Genomic DNA, 13,698 nt, shown 5'->3' with positions numbered 1-13,698 from the left:
TTCATGTCCCTTTTAAAAGATGAAATCTTGGAATCACTGGCTTCAAGTGTCTTACACTAGGGAGAGGATCTATTATCTCCTCTCCTCTTCCTTACAATGTTTTGAAAGGCCTGTGAGAGTTTTTACACCGTATGACATCATAGGTGCAGAGAACTAATGTTAAGTTTATTAACTCTTGAGCTCCATAGGCTCGAGAAAAGTTTTCTTTGGAAATTTGTTCTACTTTTGTATTTGTTTAAAAATATGATATACCCACCTTGATGTAAGAGCAACTATAAAATGTGTAAAACGTAATAAAAAATATTTAAACATAAAAGATGAAATCTGACACATTTTTTTTATTGTTTTATTGAGATTGCTCTCTTGGTGCAGTAAAGCGGTTATGTGTTTTCTTGGCATACCCGGTGCTCAGTAGATCTTGGCATCTCCCCTTCCTTGTCCTTACTTCCTGTCTCAGCTAAAGTTCTTTCTTCATTTTGAGAGTTCTACAGTGAAGTACTTTCACCCCCCCCCATGCCATACTGTTAGCATCTGTTTATCATCTAAGCCTCATTGTTGGATCTCCTGACATGGATTTGCCTATTAACCTGAAAGATCAGCTCTTCTGACATTTTCAGAGAATTTAATCTGTTCTAGTTTCATGTGGCATTCAGGCTACTTTTTCTTCTGTTAAGTGTGATCAGTCCACGGGTCATCATTACTTGTGGGATATTAACTGCTCCCCTACAGGAAGTGCAAGAGGATTCACCCAGCAGAGTTGCTATATAGCTCCTCCCCTCTACGTCACCCCCAGTCATTCTCTTGCACCCAACGACTAGATAGGATGTGTGAGAGGACTATGGTGATATATTTAGTTTTTATATCTTCAATCAAAAGTTTGTTATTTTATAATAGCACCGGAGTGTGTTATTCCTTCTCTGGTAGAATTTGAAGAAGAATCTACCTGAGTTTTTCTATGATTTTAGCCGGAGTAGTTAAGATCATATTGCTGTTTCTCGGCCATCTGAGGAGAGGTAAACTTCAGATCAGGGGACAGCAGGCAGATTAATCTGCAAAGAGGTATGTAGCAGTTTATTATTTTCTGACATGGAATTGATGAGAAAATCCTGCCATACCGTTATAATGTAAACTCAGCCTTGAATGCAGTAGATGTAGCTGATATCAGGCTGTCATGTATGTATATTTTACACTTCAGTTTTCTGGGAAATGGTACTTCTCTGGCTTTTAAACTGTATACATAGACTTAACCTATTTTGCAGGGACTTGCAATAGGTTTTAAATGACAATTAATTATTGAGGTAAAACGTTTTTTTGCTGGCATGTAAAAACGTTTTTTCTTCTGTTATGTGCGATCAGTCCACGGGTCATCATTACTTCTGGGATATAACTCCTCCCCAACAGGAAATGCAAGAGGATTCACCCAGCAGAGCTGATATAGCTCCTCCCCTCTACGTCAGTCCCAGTCATTCTCTTGCACCCAACGACTAGATAGGATGTGTGAGAGGACTATGGTGATTATACTTAGTTTTTATGACTTCAATCAAAAGTTTGTTATTTTACAATAGCACCGGAGCGTGTTATTACTTCTCTGGCAGAGTTTGAAGAAGAATCTACCAGAGTTTTTTACTATGATTTTAACCGGAGTAGTTAAGATCATATAGCTGTTCTCGGCCATCTGAGGGAGGTAAAGGCTTCAGATCAGGGGACAGCGGGCAGATGAATCTGCATTGAGGTATGTAGCAGTTTTTATTTTCTGAATGGAATTGATGAAAAAATCCTGCTATACCGTTATAATGACATGTATGTATACACTTCAGTATTCTGGGAATGGTTTTTCACCGGAACTACTCTGTTAAAGGTCACTAATCCTTTTAATAAATATTGTCATGTTAAACGTTTTTGCTGGAATGTAGAATCGTTTACATTGCTGAGGTACTGAGTAAATAAATGTTTGGGCATTATTTTCCACTTGGCAGTTGTATGCTTTAAATTGTGACAGTTTCGTTTCTCCTCACTGCTGTGTGTGAGAGGGAGGGGCCGTTTTTGGCGCTCTTTTGCTACGCATCAAAAAATTCCAGTCAGCTACTATTATATTTCCTGCATGATCCGGTTCACTGACAGATCTCAGGGGTCTTCAAACTTCTTTGAAGGGAGGTACATTCTCTCAGCAGAGCTGTGAGAATTTTTATTGACTGTGAATAAAAACGTTACTCTTTTTATGTCAAATTTAGTTATTTACTAATGGGAACAAACCTTTGCTAAAAGTTGTGTTATTTTAAACTTGATGCTATAACTGTTTCAGTTCATTATCTCAACTGTCATTTAATCGTTTAAGTACCTCTTTGAGGCACAGTACGTTTTTGTTAAAAAAGATTATAACCAGGTTGCAAGTTATTGCTAGTGTGTTAAACATGTCTGACTCAGAGAATGATATCTGTGTCATTTGTTCCAATACCAAGGTGGAGCCCAATAGAAATTTATGTACTAACTGTATTGATGCTACTTTAAATAAAAGTCAATCTGTACAATGTGAACAAATTTCACCAAACTGCGAGGGGAGAGTTATGCCGACTAACTCGCCTCACGCGGCAGTACCTGCATCTCCCGCCCGGGAGGTGCGTGATATTATGGCGCCTAATACATCTGGGCGGCCATTACAGATAACATTACATGATATGGCTACTGTTATGACTGAAGTTTTGTCTAAATTACCAGAACTAAGAGGCAAGCGTGATCACTCTGGGGTGAGAACAGAGTGCGCTGACAATACTAGGGCCATGTCTGATACTGCGTCACAGCTTGCAGAGCATGAGGACGGAGAGCTTCATTCTGTGGGTGACGGTTCTGATCCAAACAGATTGGATTCAGATATTTCAAATTTTAAATTTAAATTGGAGAACCTCCGTGCATTACTAGGGGAGGTCTTAGCAGCTCTCAATGATTGTAACACCATTGCAATACCAGAGAAAATGTGTAGGTTGGATAAATACTTTGCGGTACCGGCGAGTACTGACGTTTTTCCTATACCTAAGAGATTAACTGAAATTGTTACTAAGGAGTGGGATAGACCCGGTGTGCCGTTCTCACCCCCTCCAATATTTAGAAAGATGTTTCCAATAGACGCCACTACTCGGGACTTATGGCAAACGGTCCCTAAGGTGGAGGGAGCAGTTTCTACTTTAGCTAAGCGTACCACTATCCCGGTGGAGGATAGCTGTGCTTTTTCAGATCCAATGGATAAAAAATTAGAGGGTTACCTTAAGAAAATGTTTGTTCAACAAGGTTTTATATTGCAACCCCTTGCATGTATCGCGCCGATTACGGCTGCGGCAGCATTTTGGATTGAGTCTCTGGAAGAGAACCTTAGTTCATCTACGCTAGACGACATTATGGACAGGCTTAGAGTCCTTAAACTAGCCAATTCATTCATTTCGGAGGCCGTAGTACATTTAACCAAACTTACGGCTAAGAACTCTGGATTCGCCATACAGGCACGTAGAGCACTGTGGCTAAAATCCTGGTCAGCTGATGTTACTTCTAAGTCTAAATTACTTAATATACCTTTCAAGGGGCAGTCTTTATTTGGGCCCGGGTTGAAAGAAATTATCGCTGACATTACAGGAGGTAAGGGCCACGCCCTACCTCAAGACAAAGCCAAAGCTAAGGCTAGACAGTCTAATTTTCGTCCCTTTCGGAATTTCAAACCTGGAGCAGCGTCAACCTCCACTGCACCAAAACAGGAAGGAGCTGTTGCTCGTTACAGGCAAGGCTGGAAACCTAACCAGTCCTGGAATAAGGGCAAACAGGCCAGGAAACCTGCTGCTGCCCCAAAGACAGCATGAACCGAGAGCCCCCGATCCGGGACCGGATCTAGTGGGGGGCAGACTTTCTCTCTTCGCTCAGGCCTGGGCAAGAGATGTTCAGGATCCCTGGGCGCTGGAGATCATATCTCAGGGATACCTTCTAGACTTCAAATTATCTCCCCCAAAAGGGAGATTTCATCTGTCAAGGTTGTCAACAAACCAGATAAAGAAAGAAGCGTTTCTACGCTGTGTACAAGATCTGTTATTAATGGGAGTGATCCATCCAGTTCCGCGGTCGGAACAAGGACAAGGGTTCTACTCAAACCTGTTTGTGGTTCCCAAAAAAGAGGGAACTTTCAGGCCAATCTTAGATTTAAAGATTCTAAACAAATTCCTAAGAGTTCCATCGTTCAAAATGGAAACTATTCGGACAATCTTACCTATGATCCAAAAGGGTCAGTACATGACCACAGTGGATTTAAAAGATGCTTACCTTCACATACCGATTCACAAAGATCATCAACGGTATCTACGGTTTGCCTTCCTAGACAGGCACTACCAGTTTGTAGCTCTTCCATTCGGATTGGCTACGGCCCCAAGAATCTTCACAAAGGTTCTGGGTGCCCTTCTGGCGGTACTAAGACCGCGAGGGATTTCGGTAGCTCCGTACCTAGACGACATTCTAATACAAGCTTCAAGCTTTCAAACTGCCAAGTCTCATACAGAGTTAGTTCTGGCATTTCTAAGGTCGCATGGATGGAAAGTGAACGAAAAGAAAAGTTCTCTTTTTCCTCTCACAAGAGTTCCATTCTTGGGGACTCTTATAGATTCTGTAGAAATGAAGATTTACCTGACAGAAGACAGGTTAACAAGGCTTCAGGATGCATGCCGTGTCCTTCATTCCATTCAACACCCGTCAGTAGCTCAATGCATGGAGGTGATTGGCTTAATGGTAGCGGCAATGGACATAGTACCTTTTGCACGCCTACACCTCAGACCGCTGCAATTGTGCATGCTAAGTCAGTGGAATGGGGATTACTCAGATTTGTCCCCTACCCTGAATCTGAATCAAGAGACCAGAAATTCTCTTCTATGGTGGCTTTATCGGCCACACCTGTCCATGGGGGATGCCATTCAGCAGGCCAGACTGGACAATCGTAACAACAGACGCCAGCCTGCTAGGTTGGGGCGCTGTCTGGAATTCTCTGAAGACTCAGGGATTATGGAATCAGGAGGAGAGTCTCCTTCCAATAAACATTCTGGAATTGAGGGCAGTCCTCAATGCCCTTCTAGCTTGGCCCCAATTAACAACTCAGGGGTTCATCAGGTTTCAGTCGGACAATATCACGACTGTAGCTTACATCAACCATCAGGGAGGGACAAGAAGCTCCCTAGCAATGATGGAAGTATCAAAGATAATTCGCTGGGCAGAGTCTCACTCTTGCCACCTGTCTGCAATCCACATCCCGGGAGTGGAGAACTGGGAGGCGGATTTCTTGAGTCGCCAGACTTTTCATCCGGGAGAGTGGGAACTTCATCCGGAGATTTTTGCCCAAATACTTCGACGTTGGGGCAAACCAGAGATAGATCTCATGGCGTCTCGCCAGAACGCCAAACTTCCTCACTACGGGTCCAGATCCAGGGATCCGGGAGCGGTTCTGATAGATGCTTTGACAGCACCTTGGAACTTCGGGATGGCTTATGTGTTTCCACCCTTCCCGCTGCTTCCTCGATTGATTGCGAAAATCAAACAAGAGAGAGCATCTGTGATTCTAATAGCGCCTGCATGGCCACGCAGGACTTGGTATGCAGATCTAGTGGACATGTCATCCTGTCCACCTTGGTCTCTACCTCTGAGACAGGACCTTCTGATACAGGGTCCATTCAAACATCAAAATCTAACTTCTCTGAAACTGACTGCTTGGAAATTGAACGCTTGATTTTATCAAAGCGTGGTTTTTCTGAGTCGGTTATTGATACCCTGATCCAGGCTAGGAAGCCTGTTACCAGAAAGATTTACCATAAAATATGGCGCAAATACCTATACTGGTGCGAATCCAAACGTTACTCCTGGAGTAAGGTTAGGATCCCTAGGATATTGTCTTTTCTACAAGAAGGTTTAGAAAAGGGTTTATCGGCTAGTTCATTAAAGGGACAGATTTCAGCTCTGTCCATCTTGTTACACAGGCGTCTGTCAGAAAATCCAGACGTCCAGGCTTTTTGTCAAGCTTTAGCTAGGATCAAGCCTGTGTTTAAAGCCGTTGCTCCGCCATGGAGTTTAAACTTAGTTCTTAACGTTTTACAAGGGGTTCCATTTGAACCCCTTCATTCCATTGATATAAAATTGTTATCTTGGAAAGTTCTGTTTTTAATGGCTATTTCCTCGGCTCGAAGAGTCTCTGAGTTATCAGCATTACATTGTGATTCTCCTTATCTGATTTTTCACTCAGATAAGGTAGTTCTGCGTACTAAACCTGGGTTCTTACCTAAGGTAGTTTCTAACAGGAATATCAATCAAGAGATTGTTGTTCCATCCTTGTGTCCAAATCCTTCTTCAAAGAAGGAACGTCTTCTACACAATCTGGATGTAGTTCGTGCCCTCAAGTTCTACTTGCAGGCAACTAAAAATTTTCGCCAAACTTCTTCCCTGTTTGTCGTTTATTCTGGACAGAGGAGAGGTCAAAAAGCTTCTGCTACCTCTCTCTCTTTCTGGCTTCGTAGCATAATACGTTTAGCCTATGAGACTGCTGGACAGCAGCCTCCTGAAAGAATTACAGCTCACTCCACTAGAGCTGTGGCTTCCACTTGGGCCTTTAAGAATGAGGCCTCTGTTGAACAGATTTGCAAGGCTGCAACTTGGTCTTCGCTTCATACTTTTTCCAAATTTTACAAATTTGACACTTTTGCTTCTTCGGAGGCTATTTTTGGGAGAAAGGTTCTTCAGGCAGTGGTTCCTTCTGTATAATGAGCCTGCCTATCCCTCCCGTCATCCGTGTACTTTTGCTTTGGTATTGGTATCCCAGAAGTAATGATGACCCGTGGACTGATCGCACATAACAGAAGAAAACATAATTTATGCTTACCTGATAAATTCCTTTCTTCTGTTGTGCGATCAGTCCACGGCCCGCCCTGTTTTTTAAGGCAGGTAAATATCTTTTAAAATTATACTCCAGTCACCACTTCACCCTTGGTTACTCCTTTCTCGTTGATTCTTGGTCGAATGACTGGGACTGACGTAGAGGGGAGGAGCTATATCAGCTCTGCTGGGTGAATCCTCTTGCATTTCCTGTTGGGGAGGAGTTATATCCCAGAAGTAATGATGACCCGTGGACTGATCGCACAACAGAAGAAAGGAATTTATCAGGTAAGCATAAATTATGTTTTTCTCTGAGGTACTGGGTGAAAAAATGTTTTGGGCACTTTTTTTCCACTTGGCAATAGTTTTGATTTAAATTAGAGCAGTTCACTGATCCCTCTCACTGTTATGTGTGTGGGGGAGGGGCCATTTTGGTGCTTTCACTATGCATCAGAAAAACTCAGTCAGAGGTTCATTTTCTTCCTGCATGATCCGGTTCATCTCTACAGAGTTCAGGGATCTCAAGAGTCTTTTTTGAGGGAAGTAATCATTCACAGCAGAGCTGTGCTGATTGTATTGACTGTGATATAAAAAACGTTTATTTGTGTATTTTTTTTCTGCTGCCTGGGTTAGTTATCATTTGCTGAGGGGAACAATCCTTTGCTAAAACTGTATATTCTGACAAAGATTGATGCTATAACTTAATTATTTTATCTGTTATAATATTTTCTGTGCTTCTTAAAGGCACAGTTCGTTTTCATATTATTTGTAAATTACTTTGAAAAGTATTTCCAAGTTGCTGTTTATTTGCTAGTGTGTTAAACATGTCTGATTCAGAGGAATATCTCTGTGCTATATGTGTTAATGCCAAAGTGGAGCCCAATAGAAATTTATGTACTAAATGTATTGATGCTACTTTAAAAAATAGTCAATCTGTACAAATTGAACATATTTCACCAAACAACGAGGGGAGAGTTATGCCGACTAACTCGCCTCACGTGTCAGTACCTGCATCTCCCACTCAGGAGGTGCGTGATATTGTAGCGCCGAGTGCATCTGGGCGGCCATTACAAATCACATTGCAAGATATGGCTACTGTTATGACTGAAGTTTTGGCTAAACTACCAGAACTAAGAGGTAAACGTGATTACTCTGGGATGAGAACAGAGTGCGCTGATAATGCAAGGGCCATGTCTGATACTGCGTCACAGTTTGCAGAACGTGAAGACGGAGAGCTTCATTCTGTGGGTGACGGTTCTGATCCAAATAAACTGGACTCAGACATTTCAAATTTTAAATTTAAGCTTGAGAACCTCCGTGTGTTACTAGGGGAGGTATTAGCGGCTCTGAATGATTGTAACACAGTTGCAATCCCAGAAAAAATGTGTAGGTTGGATAAATATTTTGCGGTACCGACGAGTACTGACGTTTTTCCTATACCTAAGAGACTTACTGACATTGTTACTAAGGAGTGGGATAGACCCGGTGTGCCTTTCTCACCCCCTCCTATATTCAGAAAAATGTTTCCAATAGACGCCGCCACACGGGACTTATGGCAAATGGTCCCTAAGGTGGAGGGAGCAGTTTCTACTTTAGCTAAGCGTACCACTATCCCAGTGGAGGATAGCTGTGCTTTTTCAGATCCAATGGATAAAAAATTAGAGGGTTACCTTAAGAAAATGTTTGTTCAACAAGGGTTTATATTGCAACCTCTTGCATGTATTGCGCCTGTCACGGCTGCAGCAGCATTTTGGTTTGAGTCTCTGGAAGAGACACTTCAATCATCCACACTAGATGACATCACACACAAACTTAAATTCCTTAAGTTAGCTAATTCATTTATTTCAGATGCCGTAGTACATTTAACTAAACTTGCGGCTAAAAATTCAGGATTCGCCATTCAGGCACGCAGAGCTCTGTGGCTAAAATCCTGGTCAGCTGATGTTACGTCTAAATCTAAATTGCTTAATATTCCTTTCAAAGGGCAGACCTTATTCGGGCCCGGCTTGAAAGAGATTATTGATGACATTACAGGAGGTAAAGGTCATGCCCTGCCTCAGGACAAGGCCAAAGCCAAGGCTAGACAGTCCAATTTTCGTTCCTTTCGTAATTTCAAAGCAGGAGCAGCATCAACTTCCTCTGCACCAAAACAGGAAGGAGCTGTTGCTCGCTACAGACAAGGCTGGAAACCTAACCAGTCCTGGAACAGGGGCAAACAGGCCAGAAAACCTGCTGCTGCCCCTAAGACAGCATGAATTGAGGGCCCCCGATCCGGGACCGGATCTAGTGGGGGGCAGACTTTCCCTCTTCGCCCAGGCTTGGGCAAGAGATGTTCAGGATCCCTGGGCGTTAGAGATCATATCTCAGGGATACCTTCTGGACTTCAAATCCTCTCCCCCAAGAGGGAGATTTCATCTGTCAAGGTTGTCAACAAACCTAACAAAGAAGGAAGCGTTTCTACGCTGCGTACAAGATCTTTTATTAATGGGAGTGATCCATCCAGTTCCGCGGTTGGAACAAGGACAAGGGTTTTACTCAAATCTGTTTGTAGTTCCCAAAAAGAGGGAACCTTCAGGCCAATCTTGGATTTAAAGATCCTTAACAAATTCCTAAGAGTTCCATCGTTCAAGATGGAAACTATTCGAACAATTTTGCCCATGATCCAAGAGGGTCAGTACTTGACCACAGTGGATTTAAAGGATGCTTACCTTCACATACCGATTCACAGAAGTCATTACCGGTATCTAAGGTTTGCCTTTTTAGACAGGCATTACCAGTTTGTAGCTCTTCCATTCGGACTGGCTATGGCTCCAAGAATCTTCACAAAGGTTCTGGGCACTCTTCTGGCGGTACTAAGACCGCGAGGAATTTCAGTAGCTCCGTACTTAGACGACATACTGATACAAGCTTCAAGCTTTCAAACTGCCAAATCTCATACAGAGATAGTACTGGCATTTCTAAGGTCGCATGGATGGAAAGTGAACGAAGAGAAAAGTTCTCTCTTTCCACTCACAAGAGTTCCCTTCCTGGGGACTCTGATAGATTCTGTAGAAATGAAGATTTACCTGACAGAGGACAGGTTAACAAAACTTCAAAATGCATGCCGTGTCCTTCATTCCATTCAAGAGACCAGAAATTCTCTTCTATGGTGGCTTTATCGGCCACATCTGTCCAGGGGAATGCCATTCAGCAGGCCAGACTGGTCAATTGTAACAACAGACGCCAGCCTACTAGGTTGGGGCGCTGTCTGGAATTCTCTGAAGGCTCAGGGACTATGGAATCAGGAGGAGAGTCTTCTTCCAATAAACATTCTGGAATTGAGAGCAGTCCTCAATGCTCTTCTGGCTTGGCCCCAGTTAGCAACTCGGGGGTTCATCAGGTTCCAGTCGGACAACATCACGACTGTAGCTTATATCAACCATCAGGGAGGGACAAGAAGCTCCCTAGCAATGATGGAAGTATCGAAGATAATTCGCTGGGCAGAGTCTCACTCTTGCCACCTGTCTGCAATCCACATCCCGGGAGTGGAGAACTGGGAGGCGGATTTCTTAAGTCGTCAGACTTTTCATCCGGGGGAGTGGGAACTTCATCCAGAGGTCTTTGCCCAAATACTTCCACGTTGGGGCAAACCAGAGATAGATCTCATGGCGTCTCGACAGAACGCCAAGCTTCCGCGCTACGGGTCCAGATCCAGGGATCCGGGAGCGGTCCTGATAGATGCCTTGACAGCACCATGGACCTTCAGGATGGCTTATGTGTTTCCACCTTTCCCGATGCTTCCTCGATTGATTGCCAGAATCAAACAGGAGAAAGCATCAGTGATTCTAATAGCGCCTGCATGGCCACGCAGGACTTGGTATACAGATCTGGTGGACATGTCATTCTGTCCACCTTGGTCGTTACCTCTGAAACAGGACCTTCTGATTCAGGGTCCTTTCAAACATCAAAATCTAACTTCTCTGAAGCTGACTGCTTGGAAATTGAACGCTTGATCTTATCAAAGCGTGGTTTTTCTGAGTCAGTTATTGATACCTTAATACAGGCTAGGAAGCCTGTCACCAGAAAGATTTACCATAAAATATGGCGTAAATACCTATATTGGTGCGAATCCAAAGGTTACTCTTGGAGTAAGGTTAGGATTCCTAGGATATTGTCTTTTCTACAAGAAGGTTTAGAAAAGGGGTTATCCGCTAGTTCCTTAAAGGGACAGATCTCAGCTCTGTCCATTCTGTTACACAAGCGTCTGTCAGAAGTTCCAGACGTTCAGGCTTTTTGTCAGGCTTTGGCCAGGATTAAACCTGTGTTTAAAGCTGTGGCTCCACCATGGAGTTTAAACCTTGTTCTTAACGTTTTACAGGGTGTTCCGTTTGAACCCCTTCATTCCATTGATATAAAGTTGTTATCTTGGAAAGTTCTATTTTTAATGGCTATTTCCTCGGCTCGAAGAGTCTCTGAGTTATCAGCCTTACATTGTGATTCTCCTTATTTGATTTTTCACTCGGATAAGGTAGTCCTGCGTACTAAGCCTGGGTTCTTACCTAAGGTAGTCACTAACAGGAATATCAATCAGGAGATTGTTGTTCCATCCTTGTGCCCAAATCCTTCTTCGAGGAAGGAACGTCTTTTGCACAATCTGGATGTAGTTCGTGCCCTTAAATTTTATTTACAGGCAACTAAAGATTTTCGACAAACGTCTTCCCTGTTTGTCGTTTACTCTGGTCAGAGGAGAGGTCAAAAAGCTTCTGCTACCTCTCTCTCTTTTTGGCTTCGTAGCATAATTCGTTTAGCTTATGAGACTGCTGGACAGCAGCCTCCTGAAAGAATTACAGCTCATTCCACTAGAGCTGTGGCTTCCACTTGGGCCTTTAAGAATGAGGCCTCTGTTGAACAGATTTGCAAGGCTGCAACTTGGTCTTCGCTTCATACTTTTTCCAAATTTTACAAATTTGACACTTTTGCTTCCTCGGAGGCTATTTTTGGGAGAAAGGTTCTTCAGGCAGTGGTTCCTTCTGTATAAAGAGCCTGCCTATCCCTCCCGTCATCCGTGTACTTTTGCTTTGGTATTGGTATCCCACAAGTAATGATGACCCGTGGACTGATCACACTTAACAGAAGAAAACATAATTTATGCTTACCTGATAAATTCCTTTCTTCTGTAGTGTGATCAGTCCACGGCCCGCCCTGTTTTTTAAGGCAGGTAAATATTTTTTAAATTATACTCCAGTCACCACTACACCCTTGGCTTCTCCTTTCTCGTTGGTCCTTGGTCGAATGACTGGAGGTGACGTAGAGGGGAGGAGCTATATAGCAACTCTGCTGGGTGAATCCTCTTGCACTTCCTGTAGGGGAGCAGTTAATATCCCACAAGTAATGATGACCCGTGGACTGATCACACTACAGAAGAAAGGAATTTATCAGGTAAGCATAAATTATGTTTTTTTTAGGGGACAATAAAGTTAGAGTAAAATGTTCATGATTCAGATAGAACATGCAATTTTAAACAACTTTCCAATTTACGTCTAGTATCTAATTTGCTTTGTTGGTATCCTTTGTTGAAGAGCATACCTTGGTAGGCTCAGGAGCACCAATGAACTACTGGTAGCCAACTGGTAACTATTGCCAAATACTTTTGAATGTTGTTTAAAATGTATACGCTCTGACTCATGAAAGAAAACAAATTGTGTTTAATGTCCCTTTAAATATATATAGAGAAAACTTTGTTAGGAGCAGGGCAAATTCAAAATATTTGTTTAGTTATTTTTTTTTTGCTCTTTTTGCACAACCATGTAAGTGAGTAATAAGTAAGAAACAGAGCTTATGTTTGTTTAATGCGTTATTACTTAGTCAGGATAATGTTCAGATTGTGCTAATTCTGAAAGAGTAACTAGCAGTTGTTAAAAAGGTCACATTGAGAGCAGTTCAGGTATACTTATTATTGAAATAGAATATCAAGAACATGCATTTTCTCAAGATATTAGTTACCAATTTCCTCAAGCTCCATCTATATACGTTGACTTATTCTGATAACCTCAGAAAAGGTTTCTGTGGGAAGAGAGGCTTTTTTCCCTTAAGATTTTAGGATAATCTGGGAAACCCCTGGTGACGAGTTATTTATTTTAAACATATTTCTCTTGTTAGGTGTATCCAGTCCACGGATCATCCATTACTTGTGGGATATTCTCCTTCCCAACAGGAAGTTGCAAGAGGATCACCCACAGCAGAGCTGCTATATAGCTTCTCCCCTAACTGCCATACCCAGTCATTCTCTTGCAAGCTCTCAACATAGCTGGAGGTAGTAAGAGGAAAGTGGTAAAATATAGTTAGTTTTTTCTTCAATCAAAAGTTTATTGTTTTTAAATTGTACCGGAGTGTACTATTTTATCTCGGGCAGCATTTAGAAGAAGAATCTGCCTGCGTTTTTCTATGATCTTAGCAGAAGTAACTAAGATCCACTGCTATTCTCACATATGTCTGAGGAGTGAGGTAACTTCAGAGGGAGAATGGCGTGCAGGGTATCCTGCAATAAGGTATGTGCAGTTAAGTTTTTCTAGGGATGGAATTTGCTAGAAAATGCTGCTGATACCGGATTAATGTAAGTTAAAGCCTAAATACAGGGATTTAATAGCGACTAGTATCAGGCTTGCTATCAGAGGTATATACTCTGATTAATGTGCAATATAAAAGGTTTGCTGGCATGTTTAATCGTTTTTATATATACTTTGGTGATAAAACTTATTGGGGCCTAGTTTTTTCCACATGGCTGGCTTTATTTTTGCCTAGAAACAGTTTCCTGAGGCTTTCCACTGTTATAGTATAAAA

General features: G+C 42.4%; 1 protein-coding gene across 2 annotated transcripts in view; it reads left to right on the top strand.

Moving 5' to 3' along the window:
* DYM (dymeclin) overlaps window positions 1-13,698 on the top strand; it is a 1,389,654-nt gene that overhangs the window by 119,789 nt on the left and 1,256,167 nt on the right. The gene's annotated exons all lie outside the window — the stretch shown is intronic.

The sequence above is a fragment of the Bombina bombina genome, chromosome 2 (genome assembly GCF_027579735.1).
Source record: "Bombina bombina isolate aBomBom1 chromosome 2, aBomBom1.pri, whole genome shotgun sequence".
NCBI lineage: Eukaryota > Metazoa > Chordata > Amphibia > Anura > Bombinatoridae > Bombina > Bombina bombina.
This window is presented reverse-complemented; position numbering and strand designations above follow the sequence as displayed.